Raw genomic sequence first — 17819 nt, 5'->3', positions numbered from 1 at the left:
GGGCAAGAAACATCTTTATTTTACGATTTTACAGCATCTAATACAATGCTTTCCTGATTCTGACTGGGCACTATCCCGATACTATGATTATAATGCATCTAAAGCTGGTAGATAGGCAGCACCTGGCAATGTACATCTGAGCATTAACAGGAAGTATGTGGTGTGGAGATCCCCAAGCTAGCTTAGGTACTGAGAGCAGCCTTACAGCTTTAGCTCAGAATGGGCTGCAAAACCCATCCAAAAGAGGATAAATTGGCTTATGCCACTCTGAGTTCCTAGCCACTGCAGCTGCAGCTACGGGCACCTGAGCTAGCAAAGCTCTCAGATACTTCTGCACTACCCTCCAGACTCCGCTGAGATTTCAGCAAAGATGTGCCCTGAAGCCTCACACCACCTCCAGGAGGCTGATATCTTTATTCCAATCTCCAGATGGGTTTTTGGTTGTAGCTGTGTTATTCTAAGGACATAGGCAGTCAAAGCTATTTGGATAGATGTGATATCTTTTATTACACCAAGTAATTGGAAAATAAGTTCTTTGCAAGCTTTTGGGTGCAATCACCCTTCCTCAGGCATAGGAAGTCTCTGCCGTTCTCCGCTGTTCTGAGACTCCAAGGAATGAAAGAAGCTAAAATTGTGACAGGATGTCAGTGAAATAGGTATACATTAGGAAAATAAAAAGGTAGAGCAGGGAGGGGAGGGGGGAAGCCAGAGGTGAATAAGGGAGACTCTACAGTAGTATTAATACTAGGTAGAAAAGAGGCTGTCTGAGAAAAAGGAAAAAGCTGGAGAACACGGTGATAATTTTAGAGGCATACTTCTATGCTATGAGGAAAAAAAAACTCCATTAGCAATAAAAATCATGGGCTGAATCCTGGAACAAGGATGCATCTTGAATTGCCAGGCTGCATCCTGAGGACTCCTACTAGGGCTAAGGAGAAAAGAATTTCCTCTCCTCCTTACCACTAAACTGTTGCCAAGTCAACCCGTTATAGCCACAGGCTTTTAGGAGCTCCTGAAGACACTCATTTTCTTATCACAAAGACAATGGCATAGTAGTATATTCATTGGCCTCTCACTGCCACTCTGCACAGCTCCTTGAGCAGCGGTACAGGGGACCCAGGAAGCATAGGTCCTCATGTTCTCCCTTCCCTCCAAAAAAGAACAGGTTCCAAGTTGAATCAGGACTTTCTGTGACTTTCAAGCAGTGGTCCTCAACCTTCAACTACAGAAAAAAAAACAATTCTTCTCTTGCAAAGAACTCAGAAAGATCACAGTAGGTCAGAATGGTTTTAACAGTATGGATTCCTATTTGAAATCTCTAGGTTTATTTTGTGAATAATATTTGTACACCTACCACTGCTAACACTGTGTGACATCAAATGGCACCCCTGAAAGGATTTCAAGGCATCTCAGGCTACCCTGGCATCCTGGTTGAGAATCACTACTTTAGAGGATGCAGCAGTAATTGGCTTATCGTGCCTCAGAGTCTACCACCAAATTACACCACAGTCTAAATATGAAATACACAGCAGCCTGACATGCCCACATAGCTGTCAAATAAGAGCAAGCAGGGGTGGTTTTGCACTGTGAACCTTTCTGTAACTTGTGAACGTTCAGATCCCCTGCAGCCATGGAACTCATTCAAAACCTATGGCCCAGGGCAGATTCCCTCTTAAGGAGGACTTGACTACTACAAAGTTAAACACACCTGCTTTAATGCTAAATGGAGGACTTCAAATTGCTAAAGTCTAAATCCCCAAAGTCTATACAGAACACTGCCCTCTTTATCAACAATTCCCTATAGCAGCCATGGTAAGTACTTACATAATTAAGCCTTCTGTGCCCTTGTTCACAGAATCGTAGAAAATTAGGGTTGGAAGGGACCACAAGAGGTTATCTAGTCCAATCCCTTACTCAAGGCAGAACCATCCCCAAACAGATCATCCCAGCCAAAGCTTTATCTTGCCAGATCTTAAAAGCCTGCAAGAATGGAGAGTAGGCCTATGCGAAGCGGCTAGTATTCACTTCGGATTCGGATTCGGCTGATTTGGGGAACAGCGATTTGATTCGGTGATTCATATCATGGCCAAATCTGATTCGGAGATTCAGCTGCTGCCGAATCAGCCTACTGTCCGAATTGGCCCCACCCCCTGCCTGCTCTGCCCTGCCCGGCCCCAGCTCCCAGGTCTGTGAAAAGAAAAGGCCCCCACTCACTGGCTCCTGCCCGGTAGGGAGTGATCCCCACAGCTCCCCGCTGCCTCTCACCACACGGGGGGCTCTGTCATGAGATCCCTGACCCCCGCCCACTCTCCCAGCCCCCGCCCCCATGGCTGCCCTATCTGCCCCAGCTCCTGGGCCTTTAAAAAACAATAAACCCCAGACTCACTGGCTCCTGCCCAGCAGTGGGGTGGGCGATCCCTGCTGCCCCCACTGCCCCATGCTGCATGGGGAGCTCTTCCACAAGCCCCCAGAAGGCCTGAGGCTGCTGCTTCAGTTGCCAGTGAGTCTGGGTTTTGGGGTTTGTTTTTTCTGAGGGCAGGGAGCTGAGGCGGGTGGGGGAGCAAAGGGGGGGGTTTAAGGATGGGGAGCGGGCAGGGATCGGGGGGCCTGGGGGAGCAGGCAGGGGATGAGGCCTGGCAGGGGTCCCCCCCATGGTCCATTCCCTTCCTCCCCTCCCCTCAATCTAGCACCAGGGATGGGAAAGCAGCCCAGCTGGGCTGTCTTCCACCCCTGGCATGATCTAGCACTGGGATGGAAAGTCAGCCCATCTGGGTTAACTCCCCATCCCCAGCAAAACATCAAAACAGCAGTGAAACAGCCTTTCTGTGTTGATGAAACAGAATGGAACAGCTGTTTCGACTCAAAATGAAATTCAAAATGGAACGCTGCTCAGTCAAACCATCAAAACTCAAGGCAAAAGGGAACAGAGCCATTTCGCACAGCCCTACTAACCAGTACCAGCTTAGCTTGCTTGCAAGAAAGTTGTGGGAGACCATATCAAAAGCTTTGCTAAAGTCAAGGTAGATCACATCTACAAGGTATATCATAAACACTGGTTTCCCTACATGCACACAGCTAGTCATCTCATCATAGAAGGCAATCAGGTTGTTCAGGTATGACTTGTCCTTCATGAATCTATGCTGACTGTTCCTAATCACCTTCTCCTCCACGCACTTAGAAATGGATTTCTTGAGGAACTGTTCCATGATTTTTCCAGGGACTGAGGTGAGGCTGACTTGTCTGTAGCTTCCTGGATTCTCCTTTTTCCCTTTCTTCAAGATGGGCACTATATTTGCCCTATTCCAATCATCTAAGACCTCTCCCAATTGCCACACATTTTCAAAGATAAAGGCCAGTGGCTCTGCAATTACAGCTGGCCAATTCCCTCAGCACCCTTGGGTGCACCCCATCCAACCCCATGGATATGGGAAAATCTAGCTTTTCTAAATAGTCCCTAGCCTGTTCTTCTGCCATGGTTGGCTGCTCACCTCCTCCCCAAACTGTGCTGCCAGGTATAGTAGTCTGGGAGTTGACCTTGCCTGTGAAGACTGAGATGAAAAAGGCATTGAGCACCTCAGCCTTTTCTGCATCCTCTGTCACTAGGTTGCTTCCCCAATTCAGTAAAGGACCCACACTTTTCCTGATCTTCCTCTTGTTCCTGATATACTTGTAGAAACCCTTTTTGTTACCCTTTGCATCCCTTGCTAGCTGCAACTCCAATTGTATTTTGGCCTTCCTGATTTCGTACCAGCATGCCCAAGAAATACGTTTATACTCCTCCCTAGTTGTTTGTCCATATTTACCCTTATTATAAGCTTCCTTTTTGTGTTTTAGCTTACTGAAGAGTTCCCTGCTAAGCCTTTTGCCATATTTGCCAGTCTTCCTGCACATTGGGATGGTTTGCTCCTACACCCTCAGCAAGGTTTTTTTAAAGTACAACCAACTCTCCTCGACTCCTCTCCCCCCCAAGACTGGCTTTCCAGGGGATCCTGCCCATGAGTCCCCTGAGTGAGTTGAAGTCTGCTTTTCTGAAGCCCAGGGTCCTTATTCTGCTGCTCTCCTTCCTTCTTTCCTTAGGATCCTGAACAAAATCATCTCATGGTCGCTGCTGCCCAAGTTGCTATCCACTACTACATTACCCACCAATTCTTCCCTGTTTGTGAGCAGCAGGTCAAGAAGAACATGGCCCCTAGGTGGCCGCTTCAACACTTGCACCAGGAAGTTATCCCCAACACTCTCCAAAATCTTCCTGGATTGCCTGTGCACTGCTGTATTGCCCTCCCAGCAGATGTCAGGGTAACTGAAGTCCCCCGTGAAAACCAGAACCTGTGATCAGGAAACTTCCACTAACTGTTCAAAGAAAGCCTCATCCACCACGTCCCCCTAGTCCAGTGGTCTACATCAGACAACCACCATGACACCGCCCCACCCTTACTGCTATCTCCTCTGATCCTAACCCAGAGACTTTCAACAGGCCTATCTCCAGTTTCATACTGGAGCTCTGAGCAATAATACAGCTCTTTTACATACAACACAACTCCTCCTCCTCTTCTCCCCTGCCTGTCCTTCCTGAACAGTTTGTACCCATCCATGACAGTGCTCTAGTCATGCAAGCTATCCAACCAAGTCTCTGTTATTCCGACCAAGTCATAGCTCTGTGACTGTGCAAGGACTTCCAGTTTTTCCTGCTTGTTTCCCAGACTGTGCATTTGTGTACAGGCACATGAGGTAACTAGTCGATTGCCCTGATTTCTCAGGAAGAAGGAGAACGCCTCCCTTGTTGCCCCATCCAGCTTGCGCTTCCTCCAGGTCACCCACTTCCCCACTTACCTCAGGGTTTTGGTCTCCATCCCCTGGCAAACCTAATTTAAAGCCCTCCTCACTAGGTTAGTGAGTCTGTCTGTGAAGATACTCTTCCATTTCTTTGTCAGGTGGATCCCATCTCTTCCTAGCAGTCCTTCTTGGAACATCATCCTGTGGTCAAAGAAGCCAAAGCCCTGCTGGTGATACCATCTGCATAGACATGCACTGATCTGCAGGATGCATCTCCTTCTGCCTGGCCCTTCCCTTTGACCAGAAGGATTGAGGAGAACACTACCTGAGCCCCTGTCCCCTTCATCCTTGCACCCAGAGCCCTGTAGTTACTTTTGGCTGCTCAAAGATTCCGCTGGTACTATCACTGGTGCCCACATGGATGAGTAGCACAGGGTAGTGGTAAGAGGGCCAGTCAAGTCTCAGTAATCCTTCCATGACATCTTGGATCTGGGCTCTGGGCAAGTAGCAGACTTCCTGAGACAACAAGTCAGACTGGCAGATGGATGATTCCATCCCCCTCAAAAAGGAGTCTCCAACCACTACCACTCGTTGCTTCTTTTTGGTGAAAGTGGTCTTGGTCCATCCAAACTTGGGGAGGCCTGGCCAGTTCTCCTCCACCAATGGAATGTCCTCCTCACCTTCTGCTGCTAGGGCCCCCTAACTGTTTTCCAGGCAAAATGCTGCAGGTCAAGAAAAGATTTTTGCTTTTTGCCAGAGGACAGAAACTTCCAGCTTCCACCTTCTGGGAGTCCATGTCCTCTCTCTTCTCTAGCATTGCCTTTGGCAGCCCTTCCTCCAGTCCTAGAGATCTCCTTCAGCATTGAATCAATGAAGTCCTCATGGTGAAGGATGCTTTGGAGCCTCTCCACCTTCTCCTTTAGCTCTCTTGCCTGCTTTCTGAGGGACACCACCAGAAGGCACCACTCACATTGCAGGCACTCCCCCACCTTGCAGTCACTGGAAGGAACCTGCAAGCCACAGTCTCCACAGCACCAGCCCAGGACCTGGGTGGAAGCCTTGACAGTAAGCAGTCCTGCCTGGACAGCCACCTCACAGGTGCAAGCAGAGACAGTGGCAGCAGCTCTGAAATTGCAACATCCTCCAGCCCTTTCTCTGGATCTTTTAATCTGCTGCCTCTCTCTTGCTGCCCTTCTTCCAAGCATACCTTTCCTACAAACTCACCTGTAAGCTGGACTGTTTACTGCTCCTTGGTCTCAAAATGTTCCTTTTTCCCTGCTTCCTTTCACCAAGCTTGAAGGCTCGGAGGAGGGCAGCAAACTGACCTGCGAATTGCTTGCAAACTACTTGCCCTATTTGCTGCCCCTGTTCACTTGTCCCATCAAGCTTGTTGTTCTCCATCAAGCATGCACTATCAGCCCTGCCATCACAGTCCCTTTGTAACTAGATTAGTTGTACGTCTACCTCACTGAGATCCCTGGTCTGTTGCCTTCTTGCTCTTTCCTGTCTTAGAGAGGAATGCCACAATTTCTCTCCTCCTTGGCTGCGTACAAGTACAGTAACCCAAGTATGCCAACAGCTTATTACCCTGCAGACCCAGCTGGGGATGGGGCACCTGCCTTTTCTTTTTGTGGGAATCTGTAGCAAACAAGATTGCCAATGGCCTCTATAAAATGGAGTATGCTAAATTAGCAAGTGCACTAAGTTAGCAAGTGAAAGAAAGCATGCAAGAAAGACATTTTTAAAAAACACCTCTAGGCACATTTACCTCAGGCACTACCCTCTGCTGGTGGCACCCTAGGTAGGCTTAGCTTCTAAGAACACCTGCACCACCTCCTGGTTTGGGGAAAGGGAAAAAAAAACCGTTGAAATCTCAAAAACTTTGTGGGCTGGCAAAACTAGTTCCTTCCCTAGCTCTATAGGTCAGTGGCAGTCAGAAATTGAACCCAGACCAATGCTCCTTGATGCAACAACAGGACAAATGAGGTTTAAGAAATTCAAAATAACTTGGAGTTGAAGGAAAATGTTAGATCCCATGTCACAGGAAAAAGGAGAGATGATGAAGCTCTAGGCAGTGTATATATTGTAATACTCACAAATCCATAAAGTGATATTGTACCTCATTGAATTTATTCATTTAAAAATCCCCTAATATTAAAGCAGTGCATAAATATTTGGCTGATGAGACTTTGATTTGTACAATATTAAAGTGTTCTTTGTACAACCAGCTGAGTAGACCAACTGAATATATCACACAGGAGATGTCTTTTGGAGTGTTCAGTGCATATATATTAGGAAGCTCCTGAAATATATATACATAATTTGAAAGACTGGACTATTTTAGCACAGGGAGAGAGATGAAAATGTTTGCATATAATCACAAATAGAAGATCACTATTCCTCAGAAAGCAAGACAGAAAAAGATGAGTTGTGGGCCACAGTTGCATATTCTGATGCCTGCCCTTGTAAATATGTATGAGGTAAAAGAAAGTTTATTTCAATGCATTTGTAAATGTCTAATCGATGTGAGGGGTATAGTTCAGTAAGTGCTTGGTCCAATTAATGCATCAGGGCTGTAATATATGGACGTGCTAATAAAAATATTTGGTAGTAAAGATCATATTGATACTACTGCAGATAACATACGGAGGTAGTTTGCCCTGACTGTTGCCCTCATGGGCAGTGCTGAAGCGGCAGTCAACCACTGGTCTTTCCCACTGGGTCACTGCTGAGCAATAGTCTTAAAAATCATTGCTTTTAGACCATTGCCAGTTTGATTCTATGTGTAAAAAATTAGTAGGTTCAATTTGTAGACAAAGTTTTCCCCTGCCCTTCCCTATATGCACATCACTGTTAACCTAAGGTTGCATTTATTTTAATTTATGTAGATGTTCTCTCTGTAGTTGCTGTTTGTTTTGTTTCACTTTTAAGGAAAAAAAAGATTTTTTGTTTCTTATGCTGGTATTACTGGGGCAACTCCAGTGACTATATATGTGATTTACTCTCCTAGAAGTGAGCAGAGAATTGGGTCCCCTCTACAAAACACTAAATCGCACAAAGTGCGTGGAGATGTGCAGCAGGAAAAAATCCTGCACCCATAGACAAACAAATTACCAACCCAGTATTGCCAACTCTCATTATTTTTGGTGTTGTTCTTAAAGTCTATGCTTCAGGCAATAAATATATATAAAAGAAAGAGCTAAGTTTTTCACATTCTCAAAGCACAGACTTTAAGAACAGAGCCAAAAATCGTGGAAGTTGACAACACTGCCAGCCTGACACAATCCACATCCAGATGAATCCTGATGCCCATCCCCTGCTCTTTAGGGTGAATTCTACCAAAGAACATCATATTTCTGCACAAAGTCCCAGGCCCTTTCTGTTCAAGCAAAATTAGAAACCTCCAAGATTGTAAGGGTGTGATTTCCCCTCAGTGAATCAGTATACACGTCCATGGGATCAATTATGTTATAATGCTGAAAAGCCAGTGTAAGTGAAAGGTCTAGGTTATTGCCATCTGTAGATGCCATGAGAACAGCCCACATTGTTGTTTGGGGAACCAAGGGAAACCCTTTCAAATGTGGATGACTGACAGTGTTCTAGTTTTGGCAGAGGTGCTCTTGCTAAATGGTTTAAGAGCTTGCATGAATTATTTCCTGCTGGCACCACAGTTCTCTGAAGGAAATTTCAAACCATATTTACCCAAAGCCGAGGCAACTTTGCATTTCAGATGACCTCCCAATACGTAGATTCTAGACATGGAAAATTATAGATTTAGAAACTAATTATTGGAGGATTGTCTTAAATTTGTCCCCTCAGCCACTGCAGCAGGAAAGCAGCGGCAGGGGATTACCTGGAGGAGAAAAGAGAGGCAACAGGCAAGCAATAGGGAGGCAACCAGCATGGGTAATGGGCAACTTGAACCCTGCTCCTTGATCCCGAGTGTCTGCCCCCCTACCACATATCCCCCCCCACTGCCTACTCTCCCCACTTCAGCTACTTTCCCCAGCTGATCTAGTGCAAGGGGGTCCCCAGAGCTGCTCCTGCACCCCACTGCAGGGAGCAGCTATGCAGGGAGCCCGGCTCAGCTGGGGGAAGTGCGGGTGGTGCCCATGTTCCTTCTTCCCTACCTGACTGGGTGGATGAATTTGTGCACTGCCACAGCTGCTCTCTACAGTAGAGGACCGAAGCAGGTCAGGAGGGCTCTGGATCTTCTTCCCTCCACCCATGCCTGCTTCAGCCGCAAGCTATTGAAAGCAGCTGTGCAGAGGGCCTGGCCCAGTCTGGGGCCACAGCAGCAGCATGCCGATTCCTCCTTCACTGCCTGGCTCCCTGCCAGGGGGTGGTGAAGGGAGTGGAGCTGGGCAAGCAGCAGATGCTAAAAGAAGGAGCCTGCTGCTGTCTCCTGCACAGCCAGGCTCTCTGCACAGCTGCTCCCCACACCTCCCAGCTGGAACAGTCTGATACTCAGTGCTAAGATGAGGCTTTGTTTTCCCCATGATGAACAAGAGGGTGGGGAGAAGGGGGAGCCTTCATCTTGGAATTAAGTAATCATCAGAAGCCCCAGTCATGGACAAGGACCTAATAGTGCAAAGTGTCGCGCAAAGATCATGCTGTCCAAAAGTCTTTACCAAGGTAACACATGATACAATGGCGTCACTGCAGTTCAATGTGCCTCAGTAAATAATCTTGCCCTCAGGATTTTAGCCAATAGTTCCTTCCCACCTAGCCTCAAATATAGCTGGTCAAGTCCTGTCCCCAGCATTCACAGGCAAGCATTTACCCAAGAATTTCCCAGAACTGACATTTCAAGCACACCCATGCATGTATAAGGCACAAACTGGGTATATTAGGAACACCCTGCAATATGGCAAGAATACAGACCTGTCTGTAATTTAAGGAGGCTTTTTTCAGGGTGTGGGTACAAGCTATCCCAATGTGATGGAAGAGTGGTAAATGTAGCAGGAGGCCAGTATCATATCCTGAGGTTTGGGATTTGGAAATAACTCTTTATTTTTTAGATAAACTTATAGACTACTATTTACAGTGCATCCAGGTTGGAGCTCCAGAATCATACTATACTTCTGTCATTCAGAAGCAGTCACTATATCCTTGCATCTCCAAGTCCTCTTTTAACTATTTCATCCAGTGGTTTGTGATGTGTTTCTGCCACGAATCTCTGACCATACAGTAAGTTAGGGATTTTCAACCTTTTTAGATCATTATACCCCTGGTGGCCAAGCTGGGGCAAGCTTCTCCCACTGCCCGTGTCTGGCCAGGTGGGCAGTGCCTGCACTGCAGCACAGGATGCTGCGTGGTGGTGCTCCATCCCCTCCCATCCATGCATTCCCCCTAGAGCCATCTCAAGTACCCCCGGGGGTCTGTGGAGCCCCAGTTGACAACCCCTACAATAAATCATGGAATCTGGCATGTCCATAATCCAGGCCAAGGGTCTCATTTGCAATTTGCACATATACTTTTTCTACAGCTGTCACAGGCTATGAGACTAGCAACCAATGACACTGTAATACTCCCATCCATCTTTTGGGGCAACCATAGAGACGTTGATGTCCTTTAATTGGTCACAGAATTGTAGTACTTGGGCTGATATCAATATGGGTTTTAGATCATTCAATTCATGGTCATGATCTGGCATCCAGGCCCATCCCATGTCCTTGTGAAGAAGATGACTTAAGCTTGTTGTGTGAGCTGTGTAGTTCGGAACAAACTTGCAGACATAATTCAGCATTCCTAGCAAACTTTGGATTCCATTTTTGTTTTTAGGGGTTGGCATGTTCAGTATCACCTGGACTTGGAGTCGTCAAGTAAGATTCCCTTTGAGGGCAGCTGCTCACCCAAATACATTATTTTTGTTGTCCAAAATTGATACTTGTCCTTGTTCAGTTTAAGGTTGTCAGCTATATCCAAGACTTTTCTCAGTTCAATGGCACAACTGCCCCATGTTATTATGACATCAGTATAGACTTTCACACATGCTGGATCCTTTAGCATATGGCTTATTGTGCAGTCAAATACTTATATGGAGCTGAGTATTTTCCAAAAAGTAGTCTTGCAAAGCAGTGTCTTCCAAATGGGGGGGCTGAAAGCGCAGATCTTGCAGCTCTCCGTGTCCAAAGGGATCTGCAAAAATCCTGTTAATGCATCTAATATGCTGAAGGATTTGGCTCTTGCCATCTCTGACAATGAGTTGTATTAACAGGAGTGTCACTTGAACATCAAGGGAAGTGGTTCTGCTTCATACAGCACTGGCAGGGCCTCACTTGGAAAACTGTGTCTAGTTTTGGGTCCCACACTTCAAGAAGGATGTGGACAGATGGGAAAGAATCCAGCACAGAATGACAGAAAAGATGAGGGGCCCAGGAAGCAAAACTTCTGAGACAAGGCTGAAAGTACAGGTGCTATTTAGTCTGGAGTACAGAAGACTAAGGGCAGGATTTGATAACAGTCTTCAAATACCCGAAGGGCAATTTTATAGGATGGAGATATGGCCGCAGAAAAAAGCCTGAGGCACAGGACCTAGATCCACGGGCTCCAGCTGCAACAGAGCAAAATAAGACAGTTCTACCTTGAGCAGGGGCTGGACTAGATGACCTCATGAGGTCCCTTCGAGCCCTATTTTCCTATAATCCTAAATGCAGGGGAGACACGGGCATTGCCAGTTCCCTGTCACTGCAATTTCTAACTGCTTAGAAGACAGACCTGTATCTCCACCCTCATTAGATTCTCTAAAACAGACCAAGTGATATTGTCTTACATGGGAGAGCAGGGACCATTGGTCACATGAAGGAGAGCATGTACCTCTACGTCCATTTGTCTCTACATCTGAAAGAACTCCATGTGGCAAATCCCACCAAACATGCTCAAAAACACTTCACAATAAGGTACAATCAGTATTTTACTGTTAGTCCTGTAATATTTAGTACAGTTCTGAAAGTCCCAACTTTCACTTAAAAAAAAAAAAAAAAAAAGAAGGATGGGCTTACCCCCTGAGGTTGTGGAGAAACAATTTAAAAAAATCCTAAAAGGTCAAAACCAGAAAGGAAGTCAAAAGAACCCCAAATTATTATTAGTGTTTTTAATTCTTGTGATCCTGAGGGCCCTGGCTTGTGGTTCAGTGCTTGGGCTGAAAAATAACATTTTGCTGATATCTTAGAGGAAAAAGAAAAGATAAATCCCAACTTGAAGGGAATGTTATTTTATGTGGAAAAAAACGCATCTCAGGCCAGGAGACATTTTCACAAGAGGTTTCTCAGACCCCCAGAAAAGGAAATATTCCAAGTGCTCCCCATTCCACCCCCAGTATTTCATGCAACTCCATGCCAAACACTATGTAATAAAACCAAAAGGGACAAACAAAACCTCAGACTGAAAGCAAACTGTGATCCTCCATCAGAATACGCCACTCACGTTCTTAACACACCCCACATTCTTAAGTCACCCCATTTCATTACAATTGAAAAAGTAGAGAAAGCCTTTTTGTAAGAATGTCATTTTGTCTGCAAGCAAACTGCTGGCAGACCAGCTATGATCCATAAGTTCAAATCCCTTCGCTAAAAGCCTCTATTCATTTGCATTCTATTGCACAGCACAGCATGAAGGCTGCCCACACTGCTTATCTCATTTCTTAAAAATGTTTGGCACAGAAAAATAAACGATTAATCATATGCAATATATTTTCATTATGTAAATAGTGATATGCCAACTCAAATAGATTACTTAGCATAAACATTTTTCGTAAAATATGAGTGGGCATCATATTTAATAAAAATCACGAACGAGTGTTGAGTTATTGCCCTGCAAGTGAAACCAATGTAAAATAAACACCTTTAGAAGCAACTGTTTGACCACTTACCTCTCAAGTTATATGCACAATCCATTTATAACAGTAAGCTGGCCTTTGCTTTCTCAGCTGTACAATTATTACCCTCTCAAGAGGGAGACAATATGTAACTTTACAGCAACTTTTCTCAGTTTATGCTGCACATAAATTATTATCAAGATACAGTGAGCTGAACAATTCCTTTTTGGTTTGCTAATGAAAATATTCCCTTCCATTTTAAAGTCTCCAACCACTGGAGAAAAAGAATAGCTTGTATGTGCAGTTTGCCTATTATCCATTAAAGGATAAAGATTGTCTCAATGACTATGTGTGGCTGCAAAAGCTCAGAAGACCCTATATCTTGCAGAATTAGTACAGGAGATGCAAAGGAAATGGGTTATCCATATAAAGAATACATGGCCCATTTGTACCAAGTGCTCCCCATGAGATCTTTCTTGCTCACAGAAGTGGGATTCAAGGATGTCAGGGGAATATGGAAGTGCCATTCCTTTGTGAGTATAAGGAGCCCACAAATCTGAAATAGATGCATGTGAGGACAAAATGGGAGAGTATAATGAGAACAGAAGTAGTGTTCTAGTCAGGGATAATGCTCTTTGTCCAATGTGCTATGGCACATGTATGCCCCTCCCCGCACATATGCCAATATATTTATGACAGACCTTGAAGTATGCTTCGTTTGCAGCTGTCCCCCTGGCATACCTAAGGTACATCGATGGCATTTGTCATCACATAGATGCATAGGAACAATCTCTGGAGAAATGCCACCAGAACTTTGGCAACTTCCACCCCTTCATCAAACTGACTCTGAAATACTCTTTCCAGAAAATGTAATTCTTGTACACTGCTGTGGAAGTTTGCACTGGCCATATCACCACCACGTTGTATTGCAAACCCATCAATGACTACAGCTACCTCCACATCGGCAGCATTCATCCAAAGCACACCACTAGATTCATCACCTACAGCCAAGCTCTACATTACAACCATATCTCCTTTCATCCCTCTGAATGGGATGCACAACCTAAGGATCTGGAGCAGGAATACCTACAATTGCAATGCTGTCCTAAAACAGTAACCAGTCAAATCAACAGAGCCAGTCTCAGACTGCACTCCAAACTGCTACAATACCAATCTGAAGATAAGGACATCAGAATCCCTCTGGTTGTCACCTACAGCCCCCAGCTTGAACATCGCAGACACATCATTAGCAACCTTAAGGGCCTCCCAGAAAATGATGACCATCTCAAAATAGCTATGGGGGACAAACCGGTCCTGGCTTACAGGCAGCCCTCAGACTCACACAGCATCTCTCCAGCAACAGACTACCTAACTCCTATTCTCACCAAGGCACCAGACCTTGCTCCAGAGCCAGATGCCAGCCGTGCCCCATTAACACAGACTGCATCATCACTGGACCAAATAACACAGATCATAACATCCAAGGGTAATTTACCTGCCCCTCTGCCAATGTCATATATGCCATCGGCCACTTATAGTGCCCCTTCATGTAAGAGTGAATGAACACTGATCTGACATCAATATTAGGGCTGTGTGAAATGGCACTGTTCCATTTTGACTAGCGTTTCAATGTTTCAACAGAACAGCATTTTGTTTCGAATTTTGTTTTGATTCAAAACAGTTGTTCTGTTCCATTCGACACAGGGTTGAAATGGTGAAACTGTTTCGACGTTTCGCCCATAGGATATAATGGGGAAGGACAAAACAGCCTACAACTTTCTCATTTCTGGCCTGATTTGGATGACCCTTGTAGGATTGATAGCCCCTTCTGAGGGCATGAAGTCTGCAAAGTTTCAAGGATATAGGTGTAGGGATTTTGGGGAAACTGCACCCCAAAATCAAGAAAGCAAAACTCATGTCGTGTGTGTTAAGCCCCAGTGGGGTCAAAACTGCAGGCATGCCAGCCGCTGCAGAGGCCACAAAGCCTACCAAGTTTCAAAGAGATAACTGCAAGGGTTTGGAGGAAACTGTACCTCAAGCTGCAGACAAGCAAAACACGTGACATGGGTGACACTGTGTGTGTTAAGGTGCAGCAGGGAGAAAGCTTCAGGCCTGCTAGCCCCTGCTGTGGCCACAAAGCCTGCCACCTGTTAAGGAGATAGGTGCAGGGGGGTTCTGGGGCCCTGCACCCATAGCTGCTGACAGGCAAAACTCATGACATGGGTGCTTGTGCAACTGACTGTGTCTGTTTTGGGGCAGGAGCAGTTCCCGGTTCTGTATTGATTGTTTCCTCTCCTTAGTCTGTGGTTTTGTAGGTGTTAATCCTTGCTCTTTAACTTGTTATCCTAGCTAGCTACTGTGTATTGAGCTGGTCCCTGTGTGAATCATGATTGGTTGCATAACACAGTAGCTAGCTAGGATAACGAGTCATATTAAGTACAGTCTAAACCAAGACTCCAGATTCTTATGCCATTACCTGGATTAGCTTTCAGAAAACTTATGCCCCACAATAGATTAACTTCTTCATTTTTCTCTCTCTTACCTTGCCTCTTCCACTTCGCTTCTTTCAGCAGTGCCCCCTCCTTTTTTCCTTTCCTTGCTCTTGTACTGTAAGCAGTGAGTGTGTCTACACGTGAATATTAACACAACACAATAAACTCCAATGCAGTTTGTGCTGGAGGTCATTGCTCCTGGGCTCAGCATTTACACGTGAGCCTGGAATCTCAGTGTGTTGAGTTGGGGTGGCACAGCCCTGGCTGGCAGGGACCTAGGGGGTCAGCCTGCCAGCCCAGGGCTGCTCCAGCCCAGCTTAATGTGCTGCAGAGGGGCTGGCTGGAGCACAGAGATGCTTCACTGCAGGGCCCCACTGAAGCTCCCTTGTGCCCAAGCGAGCCCTGTCAGCACCTACACGAGTTTCACTGCGTAATAAATAACTCTGCCATAGGATAGTATATTTGTGTCAGGCACTACTAACCTATGGTGGAGTTAATTAGTTTACTCTAGCCTAATAGCTCCTCACATGCAGACAGAGATGCTGTAGTATGGAGCTAATCAAGCAACTCCGCAGTAAGTGTCTCATGTAGATCCCCCCCAGTTTTTTTCTATTTAGCAGCTCTGCTTCCTGCAGTCTCTTCACATCAGCTGATGAAATAAGCCCTCCAGTTACAAAAGTTTACACTGTGTCCCCTTATTTAGTTAGTCTATAGAGATGCAAATCTATCTGCCTCTTGCTGATTTCAGACTAACATGCCGAACTACCTCTTTCAGATTAGTGATTGTAACACCTCTCCACCAGGGAGTAAGAAAATCTCTGTGTGTCAGGCCTTGTCTCAATGGATTTTGGGATGGAGCATACAGAAGTGAGTGGAAGGTGTTTTGCATGCGTAACTCTTCACAGCAGCAGTGTAGGGGACGTATAAAGGAATAGACTCCTCCCCCAAAATACACTAAGCATGACAGCGGGTGTTTTCACTTACCTGAAGCAGGTCAGGAGCTCCTTATTACCTCACCACAGGTAGGGAACTGCCTTAGAGGGGTTTTAGATACAGTGCCTTGCAGAGCTACCATGGAGGTAGTGCAACTCATTCTCCCCTTAGGTAAGAAGCTCAAGCTAACCCTAAAAGAGCACAGTGCCCTCCTGAAGGGTTTATGACCCAAAAACTTTACAGTTTTAAATTTTACATTTTTTAAAGACAATTAACATTACAGCCAGGTGTTATGATTATAGAGGAACTTTATCCTCTATAAGATTAAAGCAGTTGTTGGAAATGTACTCTACTGTATTCCCATTGTTCTGCTACTGCAAACTTTCCTGCAGTTTCAGTTGGGTGAAGTATCTGCTTCCTGCCCTCCACCATTTTGTAGGGGCCCTACTGGATGTTCAGGTAAAGACATGGTGAGATCTGATAAGCAATTCATACAATCATGCCTCCAGACCCAGACCCCTGCCATGTACTCCATGTACCAGTCCCAGCTGCAACCTAACACTGCGCCTTGGCATGATCCAGTGTGGAAAGCCATGTTATTCAGGCAATGGGGCTCCCCATGGGTCTGGAAATTCGGTAGCAGAAGAGCAGTGGCAGTGTTAAGTGCTGTGGGTCTTGGCTCTGCCATGGCAATTAATGCTGCCACTGCTCCCTGAGCCAAATTTCCAGACCCATGAGGAGCCCTGTGGGTTGGGTGACATGCCTCTGCAGGCTGGATATGGCCTGTGAGCCACAGGCTGAGCACTGCTGCCTATACTGTTCCTACTTCTGTATTTCCCAGTCCATCTTGTGCTCTCCCATATTATACAGCAGGCCCAGATCCTACACTTCACCAGCATGTAAGTTAACAATACATTTTAAAAATACGTGGCTTTCCATGTACCCTAAATCCACTTCCTATCTGAAGGACTGTGCAAATGGGCCTGAAAATGAGCATAAACTTTACCAGAGTGATGTAAAAAGTCATCAGGGTTCTTCTTCTACACCTAGACTCCCATCAAAAAATAAGACAGAGATCCTGAGAACGCCTCTAAACACATGCCAAAATGTGACCACTAAATGTTTTTCTGGAGGTGGCTTATGTGGAGCTGGATTGAGTACAAGGGGTTTGTTTCTTGGCAGGAATCTCAGCATAAGACTCATAGATGTATGTACATGAAATGTCAAGCCTAACCCATAAGAGAGATGCTAGCAACATTTTCATTTTCAAGGAACATGGCAATGCTCTAATTTCCAAAACTGTTACTGCTATCGCTTCTGGTAAAGCAAACAAGGGTGTTAGTGGTAAGTGTGTTGGTTATTCCACCATTAGTGGAGCTGATGCATAAGAAACAGATGAATAAGTATGATTGACAAGTAAGAGTTTGACCTGCTCTTTATGCATAACTATTGCAATGTCCTTCCAAAGAGCTCTGCTGAGAGTGTTTCTGAATAGTAATCAGTCACTCATGCTCGACTCTTAAGCATAACCTTCTGAACTGGTACGTAGCGTTAAAATAAGAGCTCTGGAAAATTAAGCAGCAAGAGGAATAAATAAAAAATGCTGGTTAGGGAAGAGTAACACCACAGGACACAACGCAAACATTATTACCTCTAGATGATGAATATTATTCAGAGTCGAATCCAAGGTCATAATTCACTGACAACATTCACTGATAACTTCATGAACTTGTTGGTTCTGCACATCATTTATGTCGACACGAACAAAGTTAGTTGGCCCAAGACAACAAAGTGCTTTTTCT

This window comes from Crocodylus porosus, unplaced genomic scaffold, assembly GCF_001723895.1.
Source record: "Crocodylus porosus isolate Cpor-Errol unplaced genomic scaffold, CroPor_comp1, whole genome shotgun sequence".
Classification (NCBI taxonomy): domain Eukaryota; kingdom Metazoa; phylum Chordata; order Crocodylia; family Crocodylidae; genus Crocodylus; species Crocodylus porosus.
This window is presented reverse-complemented; position numbering follows the sequence as displayed.